Below are 23,703 nucleotides of genomic sequence, written 5' to 3'. Positions count from 1 at the left end.
GTACATTGTGTGGGTCATTCCCACACTGCAGCTGCCTGCCTGGAGCTGTCCAAGATCCTGAAGTTTCCCTGAGGGGTGTGTGTGTGTGTATGTGTGCATATGCAGGTCTGTGTGTGTGTGTGTGTGTGTGATAAATCTCTCCACACACATGAAATCTGACGTTGAGGGAATTTGAGATTCATTCAGTGAATACTTATTTTACATTAAAGGATTCATGGTAGGACTCCATATCAAATAAGCGAGGGTTCCTGTTGTATTGAATCCCTCTTCTTAATCTTCCTGCCTGCTCAGTGCTAGAGTGACCCACCCACACATTCTGCCCACACCCCTGCAGCTCCTCCCACTCAAAGGAAAGTGTTTATTACAGACTCGGCCATAGGAACATACACGCCAGGAATCTCTATTCCCAAAATTCACCCTATGTCATTTTCAAGAACACTGAGAATCTGAGAAATGTTTCCCAAAATAGTATAATTCTACTGATTCCACCAGTAGGACAGATCATTGCCACGTTGCAGTTTACAGGAGATTTAAGAATCAGTCCTCTTTATTCTAACCTGTTAAACTAAAGCAAAGAATCCCAAGTGTCCATTCTGGATGAATGGATAAAGAAAATGTGGTATGTATATAAAATGGAACATTATTCAACTGTTTAAATTTTTTTTAAAAATATTTATTTGAGAGAGAAAAAGCATGATTTGGGGGAGGGGCAGAAAGAGGAGACCCCAGCTTAGCAGGGAGCCCACACAGTGGTGAATCACAGGACCCCAGGATCATGGCCTGAGCCAAAGACAGACGCTTAACTGACTCAGCCACTCAGGTGCCGCAGAACGTTATTCAGCTATTAAAAAGAAGGAAATTTGGGGGCACCTGGTGGCTCAGTTGGTTAAGTGCCCAACTCTTGATTTCAGTTCAGGTCATGATCTCGGAGTCTTGAAACCAAGCCCCACATCAGACTCTGTGCTCAGCTCAGCTCGGCGTCTGCTTGAGATTCTCTCTCTTCTCCCTCTGCCTTTCCCCCTGCATGGGGAACCAGCTGCGGAACTTCTCTAGTCCTGGGCACACTGGGGTTATGTGAGGTCCTGAGTCCCACAGGGTGCAGAGCCTTACACGGGGCTCCATCCTAAGACCCCTCAACCATGACCTGAGCCAAAATTAAGAGTTAGACTCTCAACCTACTGAGCCACCCGGGTGCCCTGATAATCTCCCCCACTAAAGGTCAGCATATTAACACCCTTAATTCCCCATTGCCCTGTCCAGGCTGGGGAGTGGGCTTGGATATCTCTGGGTGTAACTCTTCTCGCATACTGACTCTTTACCACATTGTTCTCCAGATACAATTCCTTGCCCCCCTCCTTGAGTTAGTAGCCTAGTCTTTTACCCTTTGAAGTAAACATGTTTTTCTCTGCTTCCCAAAGTTAATCATTGCTATAGCCAACCTGCTAGCTCTCTTAATAAAAGCTGGAGGGGACAAAGCCACAGGTCCAAGTCCAAATCAGAGTCTCTATCTCCTTGTTGCCCTGGTGAAAATTCAGTGAGACTTCACGTCTTTCCTCATATGGTCGCATCTGACTATCCTGGCTCCATGGCACCCCTGCTCACATCTAAATAAATAATCTTTTTTTTTTTAAAGGAGGAAATCTTGCCATTTGTGACATCATGGATAGACCTTCAGAACAATAAGCTAAATGAAATAATTTAGAAAAAGACAAATACCATATGACCTCACTTATATGTGGATCACAAAAATAAATATTAAAAAAACAAGTTCAGGGCAGCCCCAGTGGCCCAGCAGTAGAGCGCTGCCTTCAGCCCAGGGCATGATCCTGGAGACCCAGGTTCAAGTCCTGCATCAGACTCCCTGCATGGAGCCTGCTTCTCCCTCTGCCTGTGTCTCTGCCCCTCTCTCTGTGTCTCTCATGAATAAATAAAATATTAAAAAAAAAAACCAAGTTCACAGATACAGAGAATAGAGTGGTGGTTGCCAGAAACAGAGCAGGATGGGAAGCATAATGGGTAAAAGTGTTCAAAAGGTACAAACATCTGGTTATAATAGAAATAAGCCCTGGGAATGTAATGCATAGCATGAGGACTATAGTTAGTAACACTTTTTAGCATATTTGAAAGTTGCTAAGTGAGTAGATCTTAACAGTTCTTATCATAAGAAAATAGATTTTGTAACATGTGTGGTAATAAATAAACTTCCTGTGGTGGTCACTTCACAAAACATAGTGTTGAATAGTTGTGTTGTACCAGAGACTACAATAACATTGTGTGTCAATTATAATTTTAAAAACAAAACCAAAATATATCATCAGTTATGTAGAGGTAACTGGAATCCTAGAGACAAAAAAATTACTTGTGGCTCTGAGCTCCCCTCAAAATATAGCAGAAAAGGATCATGGTTCAAGCTACTATTTCCCATCCTCCCATAGTGGGGACTTCAGACAAGGGTGTCATCACATATTCTGTTATTTTTGGTCCAGCTGGATCAACCACTCACAGGCTTGTTTCACTAAGGTAGAGGCCGAGTCCATAAAGCTGCTGGAACATGCTGGGTAGAGGATCATAGCAAGGCTAGCATGACATCTAAAGAGCTACATGGAGGAGGTCTTCAGGGAGACAATGACACAAAGGCTTGAGTCTTCATGACCTCACCACACAATGAAAAGAAATAGGATCTCCCCTAGGAATGAAAGGCTGGGGAGACCCCCCTCCCACTCATACCCACCTGCCCTCAAACCTGGAGCAGCCAATGTGCCTGAAGCCTGGGGACCCATCATGCAGGGCTTTGGGGGCCACATGGGGGACTCTGTGCCTTATTAGACAGGCCATCAGAAATCTCTAAAGAGATTGTTTATTTGTTGTTTGATTTTCTAGAAGTGACATGATCTATCTTACATGATGCTGTTCTAGTGGTATCGCTCTGCTTACCAGGTGGAGAGGGCCCCAGAGAGGAGACAGTGGAAACTGAGTGCGGTAGGCAGAAGAGTTACACCCAGAGATATCCAAGCCCACTCCCCAGCCTGGACATGGCAACAGGGAATTAAGGGTGTTAATAGGCTGACCTTTAGTTGGGGAGATTATCAGGGCGCCTGGGTGGCTCAGTAGGTTGAGAGTCTAACTCTTGATTTTGGCTCATGTCATGGTTGAGGGGTCTTAGGATGGAGCCCCATGTAAGGCTCTGCACCCTGTGGGAAGTCACCTTGGGAATCTGTCTCTCCCTCTGCCTCTGCTCCCCACCTCTTCTTGCCCATGTGCATGGGCTCTCCCTCTCTAATTCTCTGAAAGAAAGAAAGAAAGAAAGAAAGAAAGAAAGAAAGAAAGAAAGAAAGAAAGAAAGAGAAAGAAATTCATTATCTTGGGTGATCATGGCTGTAGTCTGATCTACAAACTCCAGGATTCACAAATGGTGCTGTTTTAAACCACTAAGGTTGTGCTACTTTGTTACAGCAACAGTAGGAGCCAAATCCCTGCAAGATGATTAGACCCACCGGGTCCACATAGGAAATGGCGATTTGGACTGTGATATTAGCAGAGAAGAAAGTGGTGGAGAAATATGAAAGATGTTGGGGCAGGTGGGCGATCCGCAGAGGTTCGGGTGACAGATTCTACATGGGGCAGGGGGGACCAAATATTCAGTCGTGACTCTCATGATTCTTGCTGCAGCAGCCACATGGCAGGAAGACCTTGGATAGAAGGAGCTGTGTACAGGCTGAGGCTGAGTGAAGATCAGAGGTGAATGTTTGAATCGTGTGTGAGCTAAGGTGGCTAGGAGGGGATGCAGGGAGTGGTTCATCTCAGCTTATGTGAGAGGCCAGAGAGGAGATGTGGATGCAGTTCATGTAGTGGGACACCATCCCTATGAGGACCCTGGAGGTCCTCAGCCTTGCTGGGGTGTATTTGGGTGGGCAGTGGGGCAGCTGACGGAAAGAGACAGCTGTCAGGGCTGTGCCACGGCCTAAGAAACATGGTAAGGTTTCTCTGGTGACCAGCAAACCACAGAAATGGCTGGGCTCAGATTTCAAACAAAGCCCACCTCCAGGGCACCTACCTGACTCTGTGGGTCCTCTTGTATAACGTTCCTTCAGATGAATGGAATTTAGTCTAGATTTCTGAGACTCCATGGGCAGGGGTCATACCCAGTGAGTCTGGAAGTATCATCTGGACCAAAGAGTCATGCTGCCAACGGACCATCAGCTGCCTTCTTTCTGACAATGACACTTAGCTTGTTGCTTCTGAAACAAAGTTTAAAGGTTGGATTTTCCTGTCAACTAATTCATGGAAACACTAGAAGAGTGTATGAATTACCCTATTTCCCCCAGCATGGGTGCCTACCGGGAACATTCACTGCACTGCTTCACTCAGATGTCTCATTTTGATCAAAATCATTGTCACTCCTGTTTTGAAACAGCCCCTATTATCCTTGAAAGTAACCCCACTGACGAGTTTCCTAATAATCCAGTAATCAGAACTCCCAGGATAAACTTCACAGGCCATGGAGTTCTGGAAAATCATCCATCGAGCCCCTGTATCCCCCCACACACTTAGAAAGTACATTCAGTGGTGCACCTGGGTGGCCCAATCCACTGAGTAACTGACTCTTGATTTCAATTCAGGTCATGATCTCAGGGTCATGGGATTGAGCCCCATGTCAGGCTCCATATACAGCAGGGAGGCTGCTTTAGATTCTCTCCTTCTCACTCTGCCCCTTCACACACCTACCGACTCACTTGCATGAGTTCTCTCTCTAAAATAAAATAACAGGGATCCCTGGGTGGCGCAGCGGTTTGGCGCCTGCCTTTGGCCCAGGGCGCGATCCTGGAGACCCGGGATCGAATCCCACGTCGGGCTCCCGGTGCATGGAGCCTGCTTCTCCCTCTGCCTGTGTCTCAGCCTCTCTCCTCTCTCTGTGTGACTATCATAAATAAATAAAAAAAAAAAATTAAAATAAAATAACAAAAAGAAAAAGAAGAAAAGTGCATCCAGAATGCAAGCCTTCACTGCTCTTTCTGAAGCTTTGGGCTTGTTCAACCCAGAGGGAATAGAGGTCCTAGTTTGTGATATGGGAAACTGTGTATTTTAGGGGAAAACACTTGGAGAAAAATTAACCCAAGAGCTGCCTCTTGTACATAAAATGTTGACATGTCTATTAGATAGCTCAGCTCTTCTGAGACTTGTTCTTTGGGGTCCTCACTTGCTTTGCCCCACTGATGGGCTAATTTCTCTCAGTTTCCCCCACCTGTTATTTCCCCAGTCTTTGGTCCACTCTAAATACCATCTTCTCACTTGTCTCAATATTTTCCAAATCCTTGAACCTTTACAAACCCAAGTGATCCTCTAGAAACCACAGAGCCCCTGTTATACACTTTCTTCTAGCCCTCATCCACCATATTGTCATTACTTGTTTCTATGTGTTACCAAAAGTAGTATTCTGACATTCGTTACAGACGGTGAGGCACACTTTGTTGAGGCAGACTACTGCAGTGGTTTTGCAGTGTGGGACACAGATTGGACTCCACTTCAAATCAACAAGAAGAGTGGGGAATTAGAGCCAAAGGGCAGCATGGAGTGATGGTCAGTAGATGGAAAGTTACCAGGAAGGGAGAGTAATTCTTGCTAAACTGACCTAACAGGGCTTTTACTGAAGACAGGCCAGAATGATCACAGACTACCTAGGAAATGTTGGGATGTGAGGAATTTGGTCAGATATTGATAGTGGGAGACCTGGCTCCAGTGACTTAGCAGGTTTCTCGTTCAATCTGGACCTAAAGCACATGGTCAGGCCTAGTCAAGGAAGAGGCTTGAGAACTTGACTAAAGTCTGTCCAAGAGAGAATCTTTGTTGTGAGTTTCCTTCTACCCTGTACCATTCACCACTAAACCAGAAACAGAGAGTGAGGGAGAGAAAAACAAAGAAAGGGATCAACGTAGAGGCACCTGGATGGTGCAGTTGGTTAAGTGGCCAACTCTTGGCTTTGGTTAAGGTTACAATCTCACAGTTGTGGGATAGAGCCCCATGTTGGGCTTCCCACTCAGCAAGGAGTCTGCTGGAGATTCTCTCTTCCTCTCTCTCTCTGCCCCTCCCTCCTCAAGAAAATAAATAAATTAAAACAAAAAAGCAATAAAGGGATCCATTGATATATTGATAAAAAATTTTAAGGACTTATCATGGAGATACGAAAGAGATTGTAAACATTGTCAGAGATGACCACAAAATCTATGTCAATATATTTTCAAATATGGATGAATGAACAGTTCTCTAGATAAATGTAAATCACCTAAGCTGACCTCAGAACAAAATGGATAATATGAGTAGAGCAATAGCCACTAAAGAAATGAAAATGAGAGCCACTAATTACCCTCCACCAAAAAAATAGTACCAGGCCCCAAGGTCTTTATGAGCGAGTTAATAAATCTTCAAATAAGATAATCCTCAACAAACCCCTCCAGGGAATAAAGCAGTAAAAGGAGATCACTTCCTAACTCAGTTTATGAGGCTGGAAAACCAGGCAAGAAATTACAGGCCAATTTCACTCACAAATACATATATAATCAAAGGAAACATTAGAAAACAGAATGTAGAATTAATAATAACAAAAAAAGCATAGAGATAAAAAAGTTATCATGATCAAGTAGGCTTCTATCAGGAAAGCAAGCGTGTTTTTAAAATAATGGGAGTGGGGGAGGTGATGGTCAGTTGGGTGGCTCAGTTGTTTAAGTATCTGACTCTTGATTTCAGCTCAGGTCATGATCTCAGGGTCATCAGATCGAGCCCCATGTTGGGTCCACACTGGGTGTGGAGCCTCCTTCATATTCTGTCTCTCTACCTCTGCCCCACCCTGCCCTACTGCACTTACTCTTTCTCTAAAAAGAAGAAAAAAAAGGAATGCAGATGTGTTTCAATATCAGAATGTAACTCTCCACATCAACAGAATAAAGGAAGGGATCCCTGGGTGGTGCAGTGGTTTGGCGCCTGCCTTTGGCCCAGGGCGCGATCCTGGAGACCCAGGATTGAATCCCACGTCGGGCTCCTGGTGCATGGAGCCTGCTTCTCCCTCTGCTGCTCTCTCTCTCTCTCTCTCTCTCTGTGACTATCATAAATAAAAACAAAAAACAAACAGAATAAAGGAAAAAAATACATATCTCAATAGATTTAGTAAAACTATTTGATCAGAGTCAACCCTAATTAAAAAAAAAATCCTTTTGCAAGAGGAAACTGGGAAAGGGACACATTCACATCCTCCTAGGTTGCCTGAAGACTAAAGTAGCCCATATCAGTCCTGCACATACACCTGGCACTCGTCGGGCACTAAACAAATGGGTGCATCTCCCCAAGCACTTCTCTCTCACACACCCCATCTTTGTTCCCAGATTCATGGTTGATTTCCTCAGTTGTATCTTCCAGATCATTTGGTTTTTTTCATCAGTTACAGTCCAGTTATTTAGCAGTCACGCTCCACCTTTTTTTTTTTTTTTTTTTTTAATTTCTGGGAAGTCTTTCTTCATCCCTTTCCACGGGAGTTCATCAGCCATCTGCCTGAATCCCTGGGTGTCAGAAGAATGTTGAGAAGCTTCTATCTGCACTTTTACACGGGGTTTCCAGCAGTCACAGGTTCTATTTCTACCTCGGGCGATGGCTCTCGGACCTGCCTCCGCTGGCTCTCCTCAGATGTGTGTGCACTGGCCACCTGTTTTACCCTTCATTCCTCCCTTTTCCTATGTCCTTATGGATTCTTCTCAAATGTGTTATGTTTCTAGGTTGTAAGTCACATATTTAGTAAGACTTGGTTGATTATTATAGGCGTAGGCTCAAGGTTTGCTCAGTATTTGTATGAGTCTATACTGGGGCCTTTTCTTCTTCAGCTGACAGCAAAGACCTTCAAACTTTTTCTCGTCTTCATTCTGAATATTGGAGATATTCAAAGTAATTTCTTATACCAGCTGTGCTGGGTGTGGAGAGCAATAATTTATTAAAAAAAATTTTTTTTTTATTTATGATAGTACAGAGAGAGAGAGAGAGAGGCAGAGACACAGGCAGATGGAGAAGCAGGCTCCATTTACCGGGAGCCCGACGTGGGATTCGATCCCGGGTCTCCAGGATCGCGCCCTGGGCCAAAGGCAGGCGCCAAACCGCTGCGCCACCCAGGGATCTCTGAGAGCAATAATTTACAGAAAAAGCCTCACTCTGTGTCTTCACTCAGCTTAAGGAAGGAGAGAACCAGCACCCCACCACTCCTGTGTTCCCAGCCAGTCCAACCCCCAGTCCACTCCACGCCCAGGTGCATTTTGCAAAATATGCCCCATCCCTACAGTTCATCCTTTTTTAATCACACACTTTCTTCTTAAAAACCATATATTTCATTTCGAGTGTTTTTGACTTTCATAAAAATGAAATTACACTGGATTTTCTGCTACTTGCTCTGTTCAGTCAAAATTACACTCCCCAGATTTACTCTTGCCGGTTCCTTGCTGCGGGTTGGACATTTTCATTGCTATATGGTCTCCCACTGAATGAACTTAGCACTTCTCTTACTTTCCTATTGGCTTCTGATGAAAATTTGGGATTCTTTTTGTTTTTGTTCTCTTGCGGTACTAGCGGTGCCTCTATGAATGTTCCTCTGTACATATCTGCTCACACACACACACACACACACACACACACACACATTCCTGGCGGTGACCCCTTCAGCTTTTCTCTTGGATTGCCTTTTCCTTGTTGCATTGTAAGAGTCTTTACATATTCTGGATGCCTTCTTTGCCAACTCTGTGATCTACACTTCTCCCAGTCTGTGGCTTGTCTTTATTCTTTCCTTAGAGTGTACTTTCCTAAGGAGATACTAATTTTAATATAGTGGAATTTATCTCTTCTCCCTTTTCATTAGTGCTTTTTTGCTCTACTTTAGAATATTTTCCCAAGGCTGTGTGTATACACGACCAGTTTTTCACAATCATTTGTGAGAAAAGTGCCTCCTTTGCCCACCTTACCTGTCCAGCCACCTCCCTTATGAAGTTTCTCTATGCGTGTAGGAGGGGTTCCTGAGTTTGTATTCCCTTTCCTAGAGGAGACACAGCACCAGTTTGAAACAGTGTGGCTTGTGATCCATCTTGAAATCTAGCAGGGCAGTTGCCACATAGTTCGTTACTCTTCTTTGAGGCCCTTTATTATGCTATTTAATTTTAGAATTGGCTTGCCTAGTTAAAAGAAAGCAACTACAATGCTATTGGAGATTCATAATTGTCCAGAAAATTTGGGGAGAACAGCTATTCCACCCAACTAAGTCCTAAGTCCTTTACTGATACTCCCTGGTATCTTTTCCTTTCCTTTCTGTTATTTATCATCTTTTACCTTATTGCTAACTCACACCCAAACTTTCACGTTCAGCCAAGTTTTCTGTTCTAAATAAAGAAGGCCTTTCTTCGTTTCTTTTCAGGTTGCCATTAAAAATATTATTTAAAATCACATGTGCAGGCAGGGTGCATGTGACTGGTTCAGTCAGTTGGGCATCTGCTTTTGGCTTGGGTCATGATCCCACAGGCCTGGGATCGAGCTCCCCTCAGCCCCATGCACCCACCCGGGTCCCTGCTTCTTGGGGAGCCTGCTTCTCCTTCTTCCTCTGCTGCTCCCCCTGCTTTTCTCTCATTCTGTGTTGCTCACTCTCTTTCTTAAATTAACAAATAAAATATTTTTAAAGAAATCACAGGTGCTCTTATAAAGCCATGACATTGAACCTCAGATATGGATGCTCCTACCTGGCATTCTTGGTTAAACTACAGTTTTGATTCTGATAAAATTGTCAGATTCTTTTGAATTTTCGATCTAGGCAATGATACTGCCTGTGAATTAGGACATTGTTTCTGCATTTTTTCCTTGTCAGACCTTTCCTTTTCTGTTTCTGCCTTGCTGTATCAGAAGACCCCCTACATACTCTTCCAGGAGATGGTAGCCCCTCAGCCTTGCCCCCTGATTTTAATACCACATTTGCTGTGACATTTTGGAGATATTCTTTATCAGATGAAGGTAGTTCCTTTTAATTTCTGGTTTACTGAGTTTTACCACCAATGGAGCCTGAATTTTAGGTAGCGGGTTTTTTTAAAAATGCATCTTTCAAAAAACCCACACGACTTTCCTCCTTTAAACCATTAATGCTGTGAATTACACTGATTTTCTACTGTTTAACTATATTCCTAGAATAAACCCTACATATTATGCATATGATCTTTTAAATTCATTGCTGCATTGTGTTTCCGAGTCCTGGAGGATGTTTGTATGTGCTGACTTGGGCCTGGTATTTTCCTTGCTGTATTTTTTGTGGTTTGGGGGTCAAGGTTACTGTGGCACCACAATAAGAGCTGAGGACATGTTCTCTCTTTTCTGGAGGAGTACGTGTCATATTATAATGGAGTTTATGAACGTTTAAAAATCTCTCCTATCAGTTTAAATAGGTTCCAAAACAGTAAAACTCAGTTTGTTGGATGGTTCATATGGCTACTCAAGCTTTTCTTCCATTTTGACCCTGTCTGGTCCTTTTTTGTAGGTAATCACTCCACAAATGAATACCAAAGCTTGAAATCAGAATGTTCATCATCTCTTTCCAGGGCATCATCCTTTTGTTTTTCTTTTTGATTCCTAACATTGCTTTTTGCACCTTGGTTCATTTTTTTTTCTGATCACGTGGTTAGAAAATTTTGAAAGAACCATCTCTAGAATTTTATGTTTCTCGCTCACCTCTTATGTTCTTTCTCCTTTGAGTTTGTTCCTTCTCTTACTTCAACCAGTGGCTAATTAGCTCAGAAACATCCAACCTTTCATTTTTTTCCTATTAAGCAACTTAGTGTTTTAAATTTGCCCACAAACCTGCCTCAGTTGCATCCTGTGTGTTCTAAAGAAGGTTGTTTTGTTTTGTTTTGAAGTAGGTTCCATGGCCAGTGTGGAGCCCAAGGGAGGCTTAACTCAGGAGCCTTAGATCGAGACCTGAGCTGGGATCAAGTGTCACTTAACCCACTGAGCCACCCAGGTGTCCCTATGAAAAGTATTTTTACTTTTAGTTCTAGAGATTTTGAAATGGCCATTACCATTTCTCCTTCAAGCACAAGTTCTTTAAGAGGTGGTTTCTATGCAGATGGTGATGTTCTGGTCCCCCTTGTAATCGGTCTTCTGACTTCATAGCACAGTGTTCACAGAGCATTCCATCTATGAGAATTTATTGAAATTTGCTCTTTGGTGGAGTATGTGGCAAATATTCATAAAGTTGCCTTGTGTGCTTTAAAAACTGTATTGCAGTATTTTATGTATATACAGGCTAAGCTGCTTTCACTGCTCCAATATTCTATAGCCTTCTTGTTTAGCTTGCCCTCTAATTACTGAGAGACATAGGCTCAAATCTTCTACCAAAAGAGTGGATTCCAAGTGGCTTTTTCAAGAGAGGTACTTAACCTAGTCCATGTTTGTCCCCTGAAGCCCACAAAACTTCTATAGTGAAAGGAGAGCCACCAAGAGTTACTGAATTTGGGGATCCCTGGGTGGCTCAGCGGTTTGGCACCTGCCATCGGCCTGGGGCATGATGTTGGAGTCCCAGGATCAAGTCCCACGTCGGGCTCCCAGAATGGAGCCTGCTTCTTCCTCTGCCTGTGTCTCTGCCTCTCTTTCTCTCTCTGTGTGTGTCTATAATGAGTGGATAAATCAAATCTTTTTTAAAAAAGTTACTGAATTTTGTTTCCAACAGCAACAAATGGTTTTCCTCACACTTTGTATTCTGTGAACTTGTTCTCCTAAGGCAAGGTGAAGAGTGTGTAGTATCTAAGATCTTACTACATGACCAAGTGTGGTAGGATCTGGGAAACTAAAATTCTTCTATTTTCATGATAGACGTGTGAATTAGTAGAACCCTTCAGAGGAAGCTTCTGGAAATATCTATTCTCATGAAGGATGCCCTTGCTCCAGAGCCAGCAACTGGCCTTACTTTGGGGCATTAATACAGCCCAGAGGGAAACTCGTCAGCCTGTATGGAAGAACACATATTCCAGGATGCAGAAATCTTGCTATGATAGCAAAACCAATGGTTTCAACTTACTGCCTTTCAGTAGGGCAATGAGTTTATTCCTATGGTGGGATCCTAGCCAGCAGTTAAAATGAAGGAGACTGACATGTAACAACAGGGATATATGTGGGGCATCTGGGTGGCTCAGTGGTTGAGCAGACAGTCAGGTCCTTATCCCGAGGTCCTGGGATCCAGTCCTCCATTGGGTTCCCTGCAGGGAGACTGCTTCTTTCTCTGCCTATCTCTCTGTTTCTCATAAATAAATAAATAAATAAATAAATAAATAAATAAATAAATAAAATCCTAATGAAAAAGAGGGGATATGTGTAAAAATGAGGCCAGAGTTTTTGAAACCAGTCACAAAATATTGTCACAAAAATACCTATGTTTGGCTAGGATATATGTAAAAAAGAAGATAGGGTTTATTGAAGCCTTTCACAAAATCTTGTCACAAAAAATATGTATATTGGGTCAGGATATATGTAAAAAAGAGGACATGATTTCTTTGTATTTTTGTTTGTTTGTTTCTGAACTTTAATACCGTTAGTCTTATGTTCTGTTTTGGGGATATTATACGTGGAAAAGTCTATTTTAGGTGACATTAAACATTGCAGTATCTGTGCCACAAGAATCAGGATTTTGCAGTGGGAAGTGGCTAGTACTCAGGTTGGGAACATGGCATTGGAGTTCCAATTTGTCCATGAAGAAATTTACCTCAAAGTGCTGCCCTATTTTCATTAGGTTTCCTGGATGAGTCAAATGCTGAGAAAATGTAACTTTATGTTAACAAAGGACATGATTTTTTGAAGCCTGTCACAAAAAAATTATCACAAAAATACCTATGTTCAGCCGGGATATGCATAAAACAGAGGGCAAGGTTTTTGAAGTCTTTCACAAAATATTGTCAAAAAAAATCTAGGTTCAGTCAAGATGTGTAAAAAAAGAGGACAGGGTTTTTGGAAGCTTTTCACAAAATATTGTCACTATAGATAGACACCTGTATTTGGCCAGCTTATGTGTAATAAAAATGACAGGGTTTTTTTTTTTTGAAGTTTTTCACAAAATATTGAAACCGAAAATACCTATATTTAGCCAGGATAGGTATAAACAAGAGGACAAGGGTTTTTTTCAAGCCTCTCACAAGAAGCAATGTTAGGAGGCATAAGGGAAAAAAAGGACAATGGCTTTGATAGAGATCATGAACATTCTGATTTCAAACTTTGGTATTCATTTGTGGAGTGATTATCTACAAAAAAGGCCGAGACTGAGTCAAATCGGAAGAAAATCATGAGTAGTCATATGAACTTACCAACAAACTGATTTGTACTGTTTTGGAATCTATTTCAACTGGTAGAAGAGATTTATAAACATAAATGATGTAATTCTAATCTGGCACATACTCCTCCATGAAAGAGAGAGAGAGAGAACACGTCCCCAGCTCCTACTGTATAGCAGTGACTATTAAAGGCTGGCTCTCTAGGCTTCATATCTTCTTTGGGACCGAAGAAGACAAGGGGACACTGCCTATGTTCTGTAACAGGTCAGTTACGGTCAATATCAAACTTTGGTTTACAGAATTAATGGTGGAAGTTGTAGCTACCTTTGTCCTGGGTTAGATAAGAATTTATGTTCCTGCATTGTCATTGACTATACTGGAGAACCAATGGAAGTTCCTGGGTTGTTTAAAAGAGATATGCCAGTTTATGGTGAAGAAGACCCTTATTTATGTCCTGAGTTCTCTTGCGTCCATTATACACAATCTAATTGTTGGAGAAATCTTCATCAATAAGCTATATTACTTTCTACACAAAAAGATGGTTTCTGAACCCACAGCTGTGGTTGTCATTTAGCTACTCTTACACCTACTCACCCTGCAGTCGTTGGGGGATACTTGGCACCCGGAGGAGAGCAAAGGACTTTACTCGCTTATCTACTGCCACTGGAGGCTTGTGTGCACGTTCGGCTCTCTCCCCGAGCCTGGCCCATTCTATCCTCTCACAAAGAACACTGGCTCACAACTGTGAGTGGAAACATTGATATTGAATCACTAATGTTCAGCAGTCCTGACATGGAGGCCGGAGACCAATGTAGAAGTTGATCTTATCCGCTACCACGTCCGGATGTCGCATGAACTTGCAGCCTGTACCAACCGAAACACAGCTCCGTTCTGCCACAGTTGTCAAGAAGGAAGCTTTTTTCGCCGAACTGCACCCAGCAACTACCATCTCTATATAGCAAAGCAGGTTATTTATGCTGCATTGATCCTAATTTCCTCAGAACATCTCCAAGCCTATGTTGTTACCTTCATCAACTGTTGCCCCTCCGCCCCACACCCCTCAGAGCACATTTGATTCTTTTTGAATCTGTGTCTCCCAGATTTCAATACAGTTTGGTTTTGCTTGCAGCCTCGGTTCTTTCTTATTTCACACAACTAAGCAAATAAAGTTAGTATCAAGCAATGGAGTCTCTGCAGTCCTACTGTCCCATTCTAGGCTGCCTTTTTTCTAGCCCTTTGTGGCTTAGAGTCTGTGGCCAGGATCTGAGGAAGAGGAGGGAAAAACCAGTGTGATGAGAAAGAGCGCTCCATGGTGTGATGTGGGTTGGGGAGGGATGGGTGCACAGCCTGGGTGAGATTTGCTGAGTGGAGGATGGGGCTGGTGGTGGTTTCCGAAGCTAATATTCTGGGACACAGCATCCCAGGAGGTCTGGAGATGTGTCCTCTCCCCAGGAGAATGTCAAAGTGAGAGACATCGAACCATGAACTGGGTGAAGGCATCCTTACTACTTTCAGGGCATATATCCCAAATTTTGCCAGAGTAGGGCCACCTGGGTTGAGGACTGAGCTGGTAGAAAGGTCAGCGCTCCCAAAGCTCATGTTTCAGAGGACCCACATTGGGGTAGGGTGGTGGTTAAACTCAGAAGACTCAGGAGAATGCTCCCCTTGGGTCAGGAGAGACCCTGTGGAGGGGAAAGGATGTAAGTGGAACCACCTTCCCTGGGATCTCTGAGGTCCTGGGGCTGCCCTGGAAGTGTGGGCTTGCCTCATTGGGCTCCCTCCCCAGCATGGAGTCAGCTTCTACCTCTCCTTTTGCCCCTTACCCCTCTCATGCCCTCTTTCTCCTGAATAAATAAATAAAATCCTTTAAAATATTTTATTAATTTATTCGTGAGAGGCACACACAGAGAGGCAGGGACATATGGAGAGGGAGAGCATATGTAGAATCTGATGTGGGATTCTATGCCAAGACCCCAGGATCACGACCTGAGCCAAAGGCAGACGTTCAAACACTAGCCACCCAAGTGCCCCTAAATAAATAAAATCTTTAAAAATCAATAAAATAAACAATGGGCAAAAATCTTGAAGAGACATTTCTCCAAAGATATACAGTGGCCACCAAGCTTCTGAAGAAATGTTCAACATCACTAAGCATTACAGAAAGCAAATCAAACAACAAAGACATATCATGTCACACCCATTAGGATGGGCACCATCAACAACAACCAAAAGGACCCCAAACCCAAATATCATAAATTAACGTGTGTTGGTAAAGATCTGGAGAAATTGGAACCCTGGCACAAAGTTGGTGAAAAGTAAAATGGAATATCTGCTGTGGAACATGGTGCCAGGTTTACTCCAAATTAAGAAATAGACTTACCATGTCATAGAGCCATCTCCCTACTAATTTTACATCCATAAGAACAGAAAGCCAACAGTATGAAGGGATCCCTACTCATCCCCATTCATCGCAATGTTGTTCACAAGAGTCAAGATGTAGAAGCAGCCCACGTGTCCACGCACAGAGGGATGAAGAATGAACATGGGGCATCCAGATCCAGTGGAACATGGTTCAATCTTAGAGAAGAAGGTAGTTCTTCTGACCCTCTGCCACGTGAAATGAGCAGGTCACAGAAAGACAAATACCCTATGATTCCACTTTTACGTGGTACATAAAGTAGTCAAATTTATAGAAACAGAAGAACTGTGGGGCTGGTGGGGGTGGAGAGGAGCAAACACAGGCTGTGGATACAGACTTCCAGTCACAAAATGAACAGGTGCTAGAGATGTGTTGTACGCTACTGGGAATATTGATACCCCTGCTCAACTATATCCTGGTTCCTGGTAGGAAACGTAATGTTATGTGTTTTTCATTATAATTTTTAACAGATTTAAGGGAGAAATTGGGGTGAAGGACCCTGGGGTCCTTAAACCTTCCTGCCTTCCAAGAGGAAGCTCTGGGTGTGACCAATACAAAGTATTGGTGGGTGATGTTCCAGTTCCCAATCACCTCTTTTCAACCTTGCATGGCAACCTGTGGGGTCCCTGAGCCCCTCAGTCCATAATAGGAAAGAGGCTCAAAGCTCCAGGGATTACCAGGAATTGAGGGGCCAAGGTGGGAGAGGAAGGGTTGGGCAGGGATGGAAACATGGGTAGAGGAGGCTACTGTGTGGGAGGGGGGCAGATCAAGGCCAAAGAGTCAAAGTTTGACATAAAAGGAAAGAAAGAAAGAAAGAAAAGAAAGAAAACAAAGAAAAGAAAGAAAGAAAGATAGAAAGAAAAGAAAGAAAAGAAAGAAAGAAAAGGGAAGATAAGAAAAGGGAGCACCTAAGTTGCTCAATACCTAGAGGAGGAAACTCTTGTCTCAGGATGGTGGCCTCAGGCCCCACATAGAGTTTACTTTAAAAATAAAAATAGATGTTTCTGGCGACTCAGTTGTTGAGGCGCCCAAGTCTTGAGCTCAGATCAGATCTTGATCTCAGGGGTTTTGTGTTCAAGCCCCCTGTTGGCCACTATGCTTGCATGGTGCCAATTAAATATACTTTTAAAAATTAAAAGTAAAATAAAAACAAATATAAATTAAAAAAAGAAGAATGAGGGCAGGATATGATAGGGAGGGAGATACTTTAGATGAGCAGGTTGGGAAGCTCCTGAGTCCAGTGTTCTGTATGGCCATTGAAGCTCCCTTGTGTTGAAGAAAACCTTTGCCTTTTCTGAAGATATAAAATGGAAATAGTGCCCTACAGGTGAAGCATCTAGTTGGAAGTGCAGAGGAGAGAGGAGGAGAGTCATTCATGGCATTAACAGATGGTTAGGACAAGGAGAGCACACGTGCAAAGGGCACAAAACATGTCTCCTGGTGATGTTCCTCCTACTTTCAGGCTCCAGGACAGGCCTCAAGGGAACTCCTCAGAGGGAGTAGAGCTTCAGAGTCCTGGGAAAGGTACCAGAGCAATGGCTCCTTGGAATAGCATCCATCCTTACCCAAGAGAGCCAGATGGTGCTCTGGGGCCTGTCCTCGTTCTGGACTCCAGGGTACCATTGGGGTTCACACGAAGAGACAGGATTTCGTCCCAAATTTTTGACCCTCAGGCAGTCCTGGGCCACAGTAGCCACACTGGGCTTGTTGAGTGGAGCTTCCCTTTATCTAGGAGTCTGTGTAGCTTGGGTGCCTAAAGCCCAGGCATCCCCAGCTGCTGGTGTCCTGAGACAATTTTCTTGAAAGCGCTGCCCTCCCAGGTACATGTGGGCAGGGATGAAGGTACGTGATGAATCTGAAGTCCAGGAGGAAGGACCCTGGCTCAAGAGAGAACATATAGGGGAATGGGTGTGAGAGGAACAGGCATCATTCAAGATGACGCTGGAATCTCATGTAAAGAGCTACAGGGAACGCAGTCTTTAGGGAGACAATGATCCTGAGGTTGTAGTCTACATGACCTCACCACACAAGAAAAAGAAATGGGATACAGTCCAAAGAATGAAAGAACCTGGAGACCCACTTTCCGTACTCACACCCATCTGCCCTCAAACTGAGCAGCCAGTACGCCTAAAGCCTGGAAACCCATCATGCAGAGGTTTGAGGGACTCTGTGCCTTATTCTATGTATCATCAGAAGGCTCTCAAGAGACTGTGTATCTGCTGATGGATTGATTTGTTTTCCAGAAGTGACATTATCTATTTTACATGATGTTATTCTAGTGATACCACTCTGATTGCTGGATGGAAAAGGCTCTAAGAGATGACACTGGAATCTGAGGGCAGTAGGGAGTGTCCTCCAGAGAGTTCCACATCTTGCTCTCTAGAGCCTGTGAATATGTGACTGGACATGGCAATGGGAATTTAGTTTGTTAATTGGCCTTTCTTTTTTCTTTTTTTCTTTAAGATTCTATTTATTTATTCATGAGAGACACACATAGCCAGCGACACAGGCAGAGGAAGAAGCAGGGTTCTTACAGGCTGCCCAATGCAGGACTTGATCCCAGGATCATGACCTAAGCCGAATGTAGATGTTCAACCACTGAGCCACCCAGGCATCCCTTGGGTGGACTTTAAAGAGTGAGATTGGGGGATCCCTGGGTGGCTCAGCGGTTGAGCATCTGCCTTCGGCCCAGGGCGTGATCCTGGAGTCCTGGGATCGAGTCCCACGTCGGCCTCTGGCATGGAGCCTGCTTCTCCCTCCTCCTGTGTCTCTGCGTCTCTCTCTCTCTCTCTCATAAATAAATAAATCTTTAAAAAAAATAAAGAGTGTGATTACCTTGGGGGATACTTACGGCTATATCTGTGTCAGGCTTCTGATCTAGCAAACTCTAGAATTCAGCGATTGTGTTTTTTTAAGCCACTAAGGTTGTGCTAATTTGTTACAGCAACAGTAAGAACCGAACCCCTGCCAGACTGAGTAGAACGAACTAGATCCACATAGGAAGTTGCGATTTGGACTGTGTCTCAGTGGAGAAGAAGGTTTTGGAGAAATATGAGAGATGTTGGGGCAGGTGGGAGACCTGCAGAGGCCCTAGTGACAGATCGCACATCAGCAGGGGGATAAAAGGTTCAGTAGTGACTCTCATGATACCTGCTGCTGCAGCTACGTGACAAGAAAGACCTTTAATAGAAGGAGGTATGGGGGCAGCCCAGGTGGCTCACCAGTTTAGCGCCGCCTTCAGCCCAGGGTGTGAACCTGGAGACCCGGGATTGAGTCCCACGTCAGGCTTCCTGCATGGAGCCTGCTTCTCCCTCTGCCTGTGTCTCTGCCCACCCCCCCTGTTTCTCTAATAAATAAATAAAATCTTAGAAAAAAAAGGAGGTATGTGCAGGCTGAGCCTGAGTGAAGACCAGTGGTGTATTATGAATTTTGTGTGAGTTAAGGTGGCTGAGAGGGGACGCGGGGACTGGTTCAGCTTGGTCTCAGCTTATGTGAGAGGCCAGTGGGGCAAGGAAAAGAAATGAAAGGCATCCCATTTAAAAAGAAGGAAAATAATCTTTGTTCGCAGATGACTTGAACTTACACATAGGAAACACTAAAGATTCCACGCAAAAAAAAAAAAAAACTGTTATAACTAATTTAGCAAAGTTGCAAGATAATAGATTGATACGCAAAAATCAGTTTTATTTCTACACACTAACAATGAATAGTCCTAAAAGGAAATTTTAAAAACCCTATTTACCACAGCATCGAAAAGAATAAATTACTTAGGGACTAGTTTAACCAAAGAGGTGAACGTTTTAGACACTGAAAACTACAAAGCATTGCTGAAAGAAATTAAAGACATAAATAAATGGAAAGATATTCCATGCTCATGGGTTGGAAGGCTTAATATTGTTAAGATGACGATACTACCCAAAGTGATCTGCATATTCAGTGCAATCCTGATCAAAATCTCAATGATATTTTTCTTTGCTGAAATAGAGAAATCTATCCTAAAATTCATATGGAATTTCAAGGGACCCCAAAATATCCAAAAAATTCTTAAGAACAAAAGGTGGAAGACTCACATTTCCTGATTTCAAAATACTACAAAGCTACTGTAATCAAAATAGTGTGGTACTAGCATAAAGAGAAACAAATGGACCAAGAAAATAGAATAGAGGTCCTAGAAATAAACCCTTACATACATGGTCATACCATTTTTGACAGGGGTGCCAAGACCATTCATAATGGAGAAAAGTCAGTCTTTTCAGCAAATGGATGTTAGGAAAACTGGATGTCTAGGAAATGAATTGAACCCTTAACACTACAGATAAAAAAATTAACGTGGATCAGAGACCTACATGTAAGAGTTAGGACTATAAAAACTCTTAGAGAAAACACAGGGTGAAGCTTCATGACTTTGGATTTGGCAACAATTTTTTGGAGATGAAACTAAGAGCATAGGGGATAAAAGATAAATTGGACTTCAATTAAAATGAAAACCTTTTGTAGATCAAAGGACACTATCAACAAAGAAAAAGACTACCCACAAAGTGGAGGGAAATATTTACAAATCATGTATCCAGAAAGGGTTTAATATCTATAATAGAGAACTATAACTCAACAACACAAACCTAATCAAAAATAGGCAGAGGACTTGAACAGACACGTCTCCAAAGAAGGCACCCAGATGGCCAACAGGCACATGAAAAGATGCTCAGCATCACTCACCATCCCCTAATGAAGATAAAAACTACAATGAGATATCACCTGATCCCTGTTAGGATGGCTATTATTAAAATAAAACAAAACAAAATGGAAAACAAGTGTTGGTGAGGATGTGGAGAAGCTGGAAGTTCCTTGCATTTGCTGGTGGGAGTGCAAAATGGTGCAACTGCTGGGAAATGGTATGGCAGTTCATCAAAAAATTATCATTTGATGCAGCATCTCCACTTCTGGGTCTCTGCCTCAAAGAACTGAAAGCAGGGATTTCAATAGATATCTGTACACCCATGTTTCTAGCAGCATTATTTACGACAGCCAAAAGGTAGAAAAAACCGAAAAGTTCATAGACAGATAAATGATACAAAATATGACACATACACATGAGGGAATATTATTCAGCTTTAAAAAAGGAATGGAATTCTGATGTGCACTACAACGTGGATGAACCCCAAAGACGTTACGCTAAGTGAAAAAATCCAGACACACATACACAAAAATATTATATGATTCCACCTATACAAGGTATCTAGAATGGTCATAGTCATAAGAACAGCTGGTAGACTGGTGGTTACTGGGCTTAGGGGCAGGAGTGTTTAATGGATGGTGGTGATGGTTGCACAAAAAGAAGAATGTAGTAATGCCACTGAACTGTACTATTTTTTTAAGATTATTTATTTATTTATGAGAGAGAGAGAGAGAGAGGCAGAGACACAGGTAGAGGGAGAAGCAGGCTCCATGCAGGGAGCCTGACAAGGGACTCGATGCCGGGTCTCCAGGGTCAGGCCCCGGGCTGAAGGAGGAGCTAAATCGCTGAGCCACCCTGGTTGCCCCTGAACTGTACTTTTAAAATAGTCAGGGATGCCTGGATGGCTCATCGGTTGAAGGTCTGCCTTTGACTCAGGGCATGATCCAAGGGGCCAGGACTGAGTCCCATTGGGCTCCTGCAGAGAGCCTGCTTCTCCTTCAGCCATTGTCTCTCCCTCTCTCTTTCATGAATAAATAAATAAAATCTTCAAAAATTTATTAAAATGTTTAAAGTGATAAAACTAGTCTAAAAAAAAAAAAACCCTAGTGTATATTTTGCCAACAACAAAAAATTGGTAACCGCGGAAGAAAGGAGTCTTGTGTGTCACACAGTAAATGCCAGAATTAGGATCAGAAACTAAAGGTATCTGATTCAGAGACTTAGCTCTTCATCACACTCCTGTTCTGTTTATGGAAATGGTCTCTTTTTTTTTTTAATTTTTATTTATTTATGATAGTCACACACACAGAGAGAGAGAAAGGCAGAGACATAGACTGAGGGAGAAGCAGGCTCCATGCACCAGGAGCCCGACATGGGATTCGATCCCGGGTCTCCAGGATCGTGCCCTGGGCCAAAGGCAGGCGCTAAACCGCTGGGCCACCCAGGGATCCCTGGAAATGGTCTCTTAATTCTATTTTTCTCTCCTGCGCTCTGGGACTTCTATCATTTTGCACATCACTAGTAGAGTTATCTTCCCCAGAAGATGTAACATGGGGCAAGGTGTCGTTTACCTTCCACATCCAGCCTGACAGGGTCACTTTTGGTGTCAAGAGGGTTTGTGTCAAGGCTCACTCTTTCCCATTTCCCGGTAGCCTTACCTCAGGGAGGCTCTGGTACAACTGGTGGCATAGTTTGGACACAATGAAGACAAGCTTCTCTGGTACCTTCTCTGTATGCCCTGTCCCACCACAGATGATTCAGAGCAGAGTCAGTAATAGGCGACCAGGAGCAAAAGGACCTCGTTCTCCCTCTGTGAGCCCCTCCACCACATGGGGTTTCCTGGGGCTGACAGACCCTCTTCCCACATTCCAGGCTGGACCCACGGGGCCATGAATCAGAGAGCAAGGGGAGGAGGTGCCTGCAGACATGTAATGGGAGAGTTGAGGGACAGATTTGGGATTTGCTCGTGACAAGCAAATAGGAAATAAATTTCTAGGCTCTTTTCTGAAAGGCAGGGAGAACTTCACCAAAGATGCCGAACCCTGGCAAATACCAGGGCTGAGCGTCCCCAGGGCCCTCCGAGTCTGGCGCTTATCGGTCAGGACCCCAGGGTGGTGGCAAGGCCAGGGTTTAGGGTCCCTGGGTGTGGTTCCCGTCAGGTTGCAAAACTGAGTCCCCGGTGAGGAGGCCCTTGGGACCCAGCCCCTCACTCCCCACTTGCAGATCCCGAGGCCGCCCCGTCGCTGAGCCGGCTCCCCCGCCCCGCCCGCCGCCCCGTCCCCCGCGGAGCCCCGTCCGCCCCCCCCAGGCCCCAGGCCCCAGGCCGCCGCTCCCCCGTCCTCCTGCCCCTCCCAGGGGATCGGCCCCCTCACCGGCCAGCAGGAGCTCCTGCCAGGGGCCGCGCCCTGCTCGGGGAGAGGCCGAGGGGGGCTCCATGGTGCCCGCTGCCCGCTCCGTCCGGCCGGGGTGAGAGCAGCTGCCGCCGCGCAGACGCTCGGGCCCCGCGGTCCGCCCCACAGCGCCGCGTCCTTCCCCCTCCGCGCGGGGCCGCCTCTGGGGGCGGGGCCGGGTCACGCGGGCCGGGCGGGGGCTCGCCGGCCCCCCCCCGACGGCAGGTCCCGGGGTTCCCTTCCTCTGTCCCCGTGGGGGTCCCCGCAGCTGCTGAGGCCTCCGGTCTTCAGCGGGGATTTCCCGGCAGACGCGAGCGCGCGCACACGGCCTGCTTGGCCCGAGCACGAGCCCGGGGCGTCGGGTCCGGGGCGCGCCCCGCAGCTGGGGGCGAGGTGCAGGGTCCGCGCCCCCACAGCCCTCCCTCCTGGCCCTGGGGCTTCCCCCTGCAGAGCGGGAGCCCGGGGCCGCCTCCAGAGCCTGTCCCGGGACGTCACCCCCACCGGGCCTGGGGATCACCTGGGGAACGTCATCAAGACTGCGGAGGCCCAGGTGACCCCTGGACAGGCTGCTTTAGCAGATGCGCAGCCAGGCTGAGACCCCGGGACGTGGCGCCGGGGCCGCCTCTGCTCTGCGCCCACGGAGGGAGGGTCCGCAGATCCTGCGGAAAAGCAGATCTGACTCGGCAGGTGTGGCGTGGACCCCGGAGCCTGCATCTAACCAGCTCCCAGGGGACGCGGATCCTCCTGGCCCTGGGGGGCAGGCTTTGAAGAGCCGGGCTGAGGGGGACCCGGCTCCCTGAGAGGGTGACCCTTGTCCCTTCCCTCAGTGGCCTGTGCTGTGTCCTGGCCTTGAGTCTGTGGGCACCACACACACAGCCCAGGGTCCCCAGATCCAGGGGATCG

General features: G+C 45.0%; 2 long non-coding RNA genes across 3 annotated transcripts in view; one reads left to right on the top strand and one right to left on the bottom strand.

Annotated features, from left to right (window-relative positions):
* The first annotated feature begins 7,497 nt into the window (after positions 1 to 7,497).
* The window catches only part of LOC140604638 (uncharacterized), a 43,944-nt gene continuing 27,738 nt past the window's right edge, over positions 7,498 to 23,703 (top strand). The window contains exon 1 of the long non-coding RNA XR_012007457.1: positions 7,498 to 7,673. This is a non-coding gene — a long non-coding RNA (uncharacterized lncRNA). The remainder of the gene's footprint in view (positions 7,674 to 23,703) is intronic.
* Positions 15,147 to 23,141, bottom strand: LOC140604644 (uncharacterized). Of its 2 annotated transcripts, XR_012007464.1 has the most exons (3): positions 22,783 to 23,141; positions 22,069 to 22,328; positions 15,147 to 17,612 (listed from the first exon to the last, which is right to left on the bottom strand). It is a non-coding gene; the product is annotated as an uncharacterized lncRNA (long non-coding RNA). The 2 variants fall into 2 exon arrangements; XR_012007465.1 differs by lacking the exon at positions 22,069 to 22,328 and having other exon boundaries at positions 15,179 to 17,612.

Source organism: Canis lupus, chromosome 1, assembly GCF_048164855.1.
Source record: "Canis lupus baileyi chromosome 1, mCanLup2.hap1, whole genome shotgun sequence".
Classification (NCBI taxonomy): Eukaryota; Metazoa; Chordata; class Mammalia; order Carnivora; family Canidae; genus Canis; species Canis lupus.
This window is presented reverse-complemented; position numbering and strand designations above follow the sequence as displayed.